Below are 9,424 nucleotides of genomic sequence, written 5' to 3' on the forward strand. Positions count from 1 at the left end.
GAACCAGACAGGTAAAAAGATAAAATCGCTACGTAGCGACAATGGAGGAGAATTCACAATTTCTGCTTTTCAGGCGTGTCTCAAGAGCAATGGCATCGTGCATCAAACCACTGTTCCTGGCTCCGCTGCTCAGAACGGGGTCGCTGAACGCGCGAACAGGACCGTGATGCAGGCTGCAAGATGCATGCTGCAAGATGCGGGCCTAAGCAACGAATTCTGGGCGGAGGCCGTTAACACGCGTCAAAAACCGCTGTCCTACGAAAGCTGTACTGAGGAGCACTCCTGAAGAAAAGTGGAGTGGGAAAAAGGTATCTCTAAGTCATTTACGTATCTTTGGTTCTGTGGCTTATGCGATGACTTTGAAGCGTTCAAAATTAGATCCGAAAGGCAAAAAGTACATTTTTGTTGGGTATTGTCAGCATACAAAGGGTTATAGACTCTTATAATAGTGACGAAAATATAATAATGTGGTATATTTTTAGAACCGGCTCCGAATGCCCTTTCATTTAACCCTCTGCGACTGATGTGCGGTCTATCAGACACCGCCAAATATTTTTTTTGTTGCTATGACGGCGTACGGCGCGATATAGTCCTGTCTCGCTCATTACCTTCCTCAATCGACTCGCGGCATCGGACAGTGATGCCCGAGCGGCAATGTGGTGCATGCATCGGGAGATATGAGCTGCGGGTGTCCCACAGACGTGAGCACAGAAATAAGTCCTGGGTCTGACAGACCTCACCTCAGGAAAATATGTACTTGTTCATAGTAATTATGGGGTCTATCAGACGTCACCTCACAAAAATAGTAATGTTTCTATAGTGTCTGAGAGACCTCACCACATAAATAATTATATTTTACATAGTTGATCGACGAAACTCCTTTAAAATAAGTACCAACTTCAGGACTGATTAGTGCCTTATTCTGTCTTTAGATTTTCCCTATTTTTTTTAAAGTATAAATATAATGTTCAAAAGAAGGACAATTAATGAAGTTACTTGAAGTTGTTGATTGTTAAGTTTTTTTATTTTTTTTTTGTTAGCCACTGTTAGAAACTGTGATCTCATTAAAATTTATAATATATTTCTTATGTATTTTATTTTAAACGTATTTTACAATTGAGTTTATTAAATTATAAATGGATTGATTGTTATATATTATATAAAACAATAGTTACCATTTTGCCATTAGTTTATTTTTAATGAATTATCGAAAATGAGGTCTGATAGACACCACATCAGTAGAATCTCTCTAAAAAAGTCACCACGGTTGCAGAGGGTTAATACCACACACGATTGGTTTCTGAACAATTTTTTTTTCCATACAAAAAAAGATGACGTCATAACTCTTCTACTTTTTTTTCTTTTGGTGCTACGGGTCAAATTGATTCAAATGGTCTAAAGATAAATCGTACCGATTTTCATACCATTAACCCCATTTGCAGCTAATTCCCGAATTTCAGGCTGTACCGCTAACACTATTTTCGTGATAAACTTGTTTTACATACAAAAGTAACAATGATAAGGTTAGACATAGGTACATAATTACATATTGTTTACCATGAAATGGGCTCGCCTCAGCATAATGCCGACCCGAGAGTCGGCGCTGGTCTTCCGGCGAGTCCATTTTTGTGGGCCACGATCACAGCTGTGCTACGTCTGATGATGCCAATTTGACATAAAATTCTCAGTACGGTCATAATACATGATTCGTCTAGCTCAGGTGAATGTGATGATCCGGCCGATGCAACTTATATTCCAGAGGAGGAGAGTATGGATACTTCAGACAGTTCAACGGGTTCTCCACATTTTGGATTCCTAGCGGGCTCGTCCGATCCAGATGCTCCACGGACTTATACAAGAAGCACTGAGTGGTCCAGATGCTGCCAATTGGAGGGAAGTCTTGTGAGTACAACTCATTATAAAAAAGAAAAACATTTTATTTTTCTTCTAAATTTTTTTTATACTTTTCGCGGGGTTATTCCCACTAGTTACCACCAAGTTCTTACCAGTGGTAACTACTGGGGAAAAAAAATCCCACCTTTTACCAGTGGTAACTACTGGGGAAAAAAATTCCCACTAGTTACCACCAACTCTGTTTGGTGAATTTTTATTCCCAGTAGTTACCACTGGTAAAAGGTGGGATTTTTTTTTCCCAGTAGTTACCACCAAAATATTGTTAGAATTCAATACTAATAAAAACAGTATAAATAGTATAGTATAAATGTAGCGTGATATAATAAATAATTATGTGTCAGTTAGTGATTCAGTAAACTGCTTTAAAAGTGATCAAAAATATAAAAACAGTTTTACCGGTATAAGTGTAAAAACTAAAATAGAAGAGTCTCATTCCAGTTAAGTCGAAATTAACTTATTATCCGGATTAAATTTATCTTATTATTATTAACTGTAAATTGAATTACATATTTATACAAACGAACAAACAAATCAGTCAAAAAACCGACACAACTGATTTCGTTTTATTATTTATAGCTACTTCATTTTGTTCTATTCTATTATAACACGACGCAGAGCTGGAATATGTAGGTATTCATAATTTGTAGGCAGGCTACATAAGGGCATGGTTGTTATTAAAATCACTTAGGGCGCGCTTCGGATGGGCTGACTGCTCGGACTAACCAGCTTAGGCTCACATTCCAATTTCGCTCGGGTAGTACATCGCTCGGTCATGTTACGCTGGTTGGCTCGATTGCTTAAACACCCACGCTAGCGGGATAGTAATAACACTCCACCAGGACTACCAGAGGGGCATCAGTACTATTCGTACACTTCGTATTAAGTTTATTTTTGTATTTAACTTTTATTCTTTTGGTAAATATGTTTATTGGAAGAAGGTGTAAGTAATTAAAATCACATAAAACAACCTTAAATTGAGTACGACGAAGGGGCAAGAGGGCGTTCGGCTAAAAGCAAAAATCAGAAAAAGAGTATACCTAATAATAATTATGTACTTTATCTGATTCTGATGGCGATGGCGTGCGAATGCGAACGTCTATAAAACCTGGTAGAGTTGGGAATGTTTTCGTTTCGCATAATATTCACATCCTGTATGAAGTAAAACTGTCCCTCGCCCTCGTTTAATATAATGTAACGCGCCCATGTCCACAGTTGCTTCCGACATACATACTTAAAAGTGGACTGATTAGATTGTCGTATTCATTCTTTGGGCCAGGTAAAAATGGATGATTATCAAACTATGTCAACCAATACCATTCTTATCGGCCATAAGGGCTGGCAGTTATGCCAAACAAAGGATATTTCGCAAGGGTCAGACACGGCCAACACGGCGGTTAAGAACAAAAGGGTGCGCGTTGCGCGCCACACTTAGTGCACTCGTGTTATTTAATAAGAACAACACAAAGGATATTTAGGAACTAAACGATTGTTTAGCAATTACAATGCATAGGTACCGATATTATTCATACTTATATTGCGATAAACCATTCAAGGTTGTAACCTGTCAAATCTGCATAAGGTATTACCATAACTCTTATTTCATAAATTTTGATGGTCCTACATTGTTTCTTACTTTACCGTGATAAATATTAAGAAAACTTAAAAACATCTATACCAAATTTAATTGCAAGATCACATTCCCAACTCTACCAGGGTTTATAGACGTTCGCATTCGCACGCCATCGCCATCAGAATCAGATAGTACATAATTATTATTTTACTCTTTTTCTGATTTTTGCTCTTACCCTGACGCGCTCTTGCTCCTTCGTCGTACTCAATTTAAGGTTGTTTTATGTGATTTTAATTACTTACACGTTCTTCCAATAAACATATTTTCCAAAAGGACCAAAAGAATACAAGTTAAATACAAAAAAATAAGTGTACGAATAGTACCCGATGCCCCTCTGGTAGAGTGTTATTACCATCCCGCTAGCGTGGGTGTTTAAGCAATCGAGCCAACCAGTTTAACATGACCGAGCGATGTACTACCCGAGCGTAATTGGAATGCGAGCCTAAGCTGGTTAGTCCGAGCAGTCAGCCCATCCGAAGCGCGCCCTAAGCGGTTTTAATAACAACCATGCCCTTATGTAGCCTGACTACAAATTATGAATACCTACATATTCCAGCTCTGCGTCGTGTTATAATAGAATAGAACGAAATGAAGTAGCTGTAAATAATAAAACGAAATCAGTTCTATCGGTTTTGACTGATTTGTTTGTTCGTTTGTATAAATATGTAATTCAATTTATATTTAATAAGATAAATTTAATCCGGATAATAAGTTAATTTCGATTTAACTAGAATGAGACTCTTCTATTTTAGTTTTTACACTTATACCGGTAAAACTGTTTTAATATTTTTGATCACTTTTAAAGCAGTTTACTGAATCACTAACTGACACATAATTATTTATTACAGCACGCTACATTTATTTTATACTACCTATACTATTTATACTGTTTTTATTAGTATTGAATTCTGACAATATTTTGGTGGTAACTACTGGGAAAAAAATTCCCAGTAGTTACCACTGGTAAGAACTTGGTGGTAACTAGTGGGAATAACCCTTTTCGCGGAGGTACACCTACAAAAAAAATATGCATGAGTAGCCACTAATACCCACTACATACCATACACATATAAAAATATTTGCATAAATCTTCGTGCGTCATGTCAAAAAAAAACCTCCGCGAATAGTAGAAAAAACGAGAAGAAAAATAAAATGTTTTTTTTTTTATAATGAAGTATAAGGACATGATGCAGGTTAAACATATCCATTTTGTAGTCTATTTCATTGTTGTCAAATATAATTTTGTTTGGTTTATCTAACTTGAACAGTTTCCAAAATATGACACTTTCAATGATACACTGATTATTTTACATTATCCTGAATAACTCGAAAACAAAAGAACATCGAAGACTGATATTTAGCATAGAGTGTTCTTAGGACCTGCCAGTACACCACCTGAAAGAATGACCAAGTCCGTCGTTGGGAGCACTTCTTGTTCGCTTAGCCTGCTAGACCCTTTGAAGCTTGTGGGTATGCTAGAAATATCTTAGAATTATGATGATCGGTGAGCGAGCCAGTGAGTGAGTGAGTGAGTGTGTCAGTGTCGAAATTAAGGAACTTTGACGTACAATAATTCTTAAACTACAAGTTCAAATTGAATGTTTTTGAGATTATATGTAAAGCATGTTAAGCCCTATATGTCACTGAAAACTTAAGGTTCTAGCTTTAGCCAGCACAAAATTACAGGACGTCGAAAATGGCCTGAATCGCTTCGAGAAAATTCGAGAAAAGGATGGTACGGCCGTGCCTCTTTGTTTTGCTCGACTTGGCGGGGGCACCGCCGTCCCCCAGATGGAAGAGTGTAAAGTGTTCGCCTACTCCCATGGAAACAGGACTTAAGTTACCTAGGGGCAATCAAAGAGATGATACCTATGATTATAGAGGTCTTGTAGGTTCTCTTATGTATATTGCTATCTGTACCCGACCAGACATCGCATACGCAGTTAGCTACTTGAGTCAATTTAATGAATCATTTACTTACAGAGACCCACTGGAAAGCAGCCAAAAGTGTCCTGCGCTACTTGAAAGGTACCTTGGATCTCCGTTTGACTTTTAAGAAAAGCAAGCAGCAGCTGGATATCACTGGATATGCGGATGCAGACTGGGGCAGTGACGACGTGGACCGCCGGTCGTACACGGGCTTTGTTTTTAAAATAGGTGAGTCAGTAGTTACTTGGGAAAGTCGCAACCAAAAAATAGTTAGCTCTACCGAAGCCGAATACTACTCTTTGTCAAATTCTTGTAAAGAGGGTTTGTTTATTAGTACATTTCTGAAAGAAATTATAAATAAAGAAATTGTACCGACAATTTTCAATGACAATTAGTCAGCGCTAAAATTGTGTAGAAGCTCTTTATATCATGCTAGGACCAAACATATCGATATACGGCATCATTTTATTAGAGAACTTGTAAATAGTAATAAGATTACTATTGAGTATCTGAATACTAATGATATGTTGGCAGATATACTGACAAAAGCGTTGTGTAAAGTTAAACACAGTAAGTTTGTGAGACAACTCACATTACTGTCATAGGTAAATGCATATAACTATGTATTCTATGTAATAATTGTGTTCTTAATGTAATTACCATCAGGGTTATTTGTTGGTTTAGTCAAACATGATAGTGATTAAGTACATGAAATTAAAAGACTCGTTTATTTTATAAACATTTATTGAATTACGATTCATAATGTGGATAACTGAACTTTGTTGATATGGTGTAGCGAAAGTTCAGTGCATATGTTTTTGTTAATTTACTTTTTTATTACTACTTAAGTTTTGTGTTTGTGTGTTTAAACAAGATTGCTTTGGTTTAAGGGCCAGTGTTGGAAAGTGTCTTCGTAAACTAATAGTACATTATTGTCGAGGCTCGGAAGTAGCTACTTGCAGGCTGAGGATTCGTTTTAAACGGACGACCTTGGGAGTCCGTTTAATTGAATCCGAAGCCAGCAAGTAGCCTTCCAGCCGAGTCATATATAGTGCTTTTCTCAAAAATGGTGCAAGAAATATAAATATCATAGAAATATTTTACAAAAGCAACTTTCTTACGTATATATTTTCACAGAAAAAAGTAGAAACAATTGAAAAAATTAGCTTTGCCGCCTTTTTATTTTTTTAATAATACAATAGAAGTGTATTTTTCTGCCGAAAATACGCCAACCTATTTGAGACAGCTAAATAGTCGCGGTACTAATCATCTGTTTGGCTGTTTAATGGGCCTGTGCCTTCATTTGATATGGCCATTTCAACTTTTAAAAAGTTTGGAACTCGACAAATAATGGAATTTGTATGCAACATTGCAGTCCCAAAATCGAGACTGCAATGTTTTTAACTTTTTAATTTTTGACTGACCATAAACTACGCGCTTCGCAACCTATTTTTTAAACGGCAAAGTCGACTTTGCCGTCCATTTTTGAGAAAAAGAATCTTGTTTTATAGGTAACTGCATAAACGCACGTGGAACAAGTCACAGAGTAAATAATAGTACTAGGTACAGAAGACTCACTCTCTAACAAAACGCGTCTGTTACGATCAACACAGATATGGCCGCTAGGTGGCGACAGCGCCACGCGCGGCTTATGGCTTTCCCCAAAATTGGGGCGGAACGGATGTACTTTTAGCTACCTGTAGCAAAGCGACGAAATCGCGGAGTGAGCCACGTCTGAACAAGTTTAAATGTTTGAATAAATATACAGCTTTTGTTCGCGTGCGTGATGCCGTCACATTCGTTTCGACCTTTCTGCTGAACAGCCTAAATTTGTAATCAGTGCCTATTTCCTCGACAATATACATCTTCATATGGACTTATCATAGTTTCCTTTACGCCCAGATTTAACAATTCAAAAGATCTTGGGCTGGTCACACTTTGTGTAGTAAGAATTAGTTTTGATACTAGAAAATATTTTTGATTTTCTGTGCACACATAAGGTACCTAAGGAAATAAATTAAATATACGTTGACGAGCACTCAAAGTCAGCGCACTTAATTTCTACCACTATGCAAAGTACAGTCAACGACAAACCCATGTTTACGATGTTTTGATTTTATTGATATTTTCCAGAACTAGTTTATCCGTTTCTTTACACACTTATCCTGTTTATGAGATTATGGTATTAATAAATTCACATACTTTAATCAAAGTTATAGGCAAATGTTAGAACTAGCACTTAAAGTATCAAAATATCTAGAGCATCGACTTCGCACATCATCGTAATTGTTTACGAGCTTAAATAGTAGTTTGCGGACCTCACTCGGTATAGTAATTATTAATATTATTTAAAATAAACCCCTTATAAACCGCAAACAATTTGAATGAATGACATAAATTGACAACTGACTTTTAGCTTTTTTTTTTCAATCATAGACAATTGGTGATACAACAAAGAAATATCTGTCAACAATATTTGGCTAGCCAGACTCTATTTAGATTATAATTATATGCTTTGAATATTTACAGAATCATATATGCTCGAGCAACAGCTGTCAGGTCAAAGATTAAGTCACAAAGAAATATCCCAATCACGTAAAAGGAAACGGTCACACAGTTCAGGTAAATAGAGTTAATAATGTTAATATACTTGGTCAAGCAAATCTTGTCAGTAGAAAAAGGCGGGAAACACAAATTTTCTATGGGCCGATAAGCCTTCGCGCCTACATTTTTAAATTTGCCGCCCTTTTCTACTGACAAGATTTGCTTGACCATCTATATTATGATGCACCAGCAATAATTTACGGGATGAATATAATAGGTCCTACTCGGCAACATTTAATATGGGACCAACCCCGAAATAGCGAAATATAATTGACGCTCCCATACAAAATATCAACAAAATGTTAAATTGGTATTTTCGTGTAAGCAATACATGTAGACAGCAAGACCTGCCGTAGTCGAGTAAAAATATTAAAATGATATAGGTAGACCCTTCTTGGCCCATGGCCTGGCACTAGAAATATTAGAAAAATGAAAAGTTACATACCAGTACAGTGAGCTGCGAAAATGCATGGAGAAATTATGAATGAATTCATTGATAAAGTCGTCATACACTTTTACGGATACAGTACTTCTTAATAATTATCAACATTTTACAGTCCATTATGGCCCTTTAAACTTTCGACATAACTATGCACGTGTTGTGCCAATTACTGCACTAATCATTTTTCAATTTACAGACCCACCTACATCAAGACAGTCGCATTTACTGGATCATGATTATTGTAAAAAAAAACAAGAGCAGCTTCCAATCACCTAAAAGAAAAAAGTTATCTGCTACTACAGGTAAACTCTGCTTGTGTTTCTGTTTTCTTTTGCGTTGTTTCCTTTTATTGAGGTGTGTAATATAGTATTTGTATTGTATTGTCAAGTTTGAGTCCTGATGATGAGATCCATCAGGTATCGAATGGACTCCTTAACCCTTAAATGCATGTTTTTTTCTTTTTGCCCGATATTAATATATGTATCACATTATTGTTTGCCGATTCTAGGAAAAATAGTAAAAAAAAATATAACTTCGATTTTCACTGCGAAATCAGTGTTAGAAGTTGAATTGGCTAAATCATATTTATGTAAATATGTAATTTTCAGTAATAGATATATGAATTTTTTTACTACCACTAGAAAGGTACACTATTTGTGATATACCTATGATAAAGTTTTTAAATATTAAATAATTACAAACCCCGAAAACACCGTTCAAAATCACATACTAAAAAATATCAACTTCTGGATTTTTCCAAGCTTTCCGACTTTTCGTCTTAAAACGAATGTAATTTTTATAAATTAATAATATTGCGTAAATTTAACCCTTAAATCATCACCCTACTACTTGACGTTTGGTATGAAGGTGCGTTCAAGAACGTAAGCCTTTTTTTTTAATCTGTG

The 9,424-nt window shown here is 36.2% G+C and overlaps 1 long non-coding RNA gene across 1 annotated transcript; it reads left to right on the forward strand.

The window, feature by feature from the left end:
- Positions 1-1,116: 1,116 nt before the first annotated feature.
- Positions 1,117-8,821, forward strand: LOC134800595 (uncharacterized). Its single transcript, XR_010145552.1, has 3 exons — positions 1,117-1,902; positions 8,003-8,095; positions 8,716-8,821. It is a non-coding gene; the product is annotated as an uncharacterized LOC134800595 (long non-coding RNA).
- The last annotated feature ends 603 nt before the right edge of the window (positions 8,822-9,424 follow it).

The sequence above is a fragment of the Cydia splendana genome, chromosome 20 (assembly GCF_910591565.1).
Source record: "Cydia splendana chromosome 20, ilCydSple1.2, whole genome shotgun sequence".
Lineage (NCBI taxonomy): Eukaryota > Metazoa > Arthropoda > Insecta > Lepidoptera > Tortricidae > Cydia > Cydia splendana.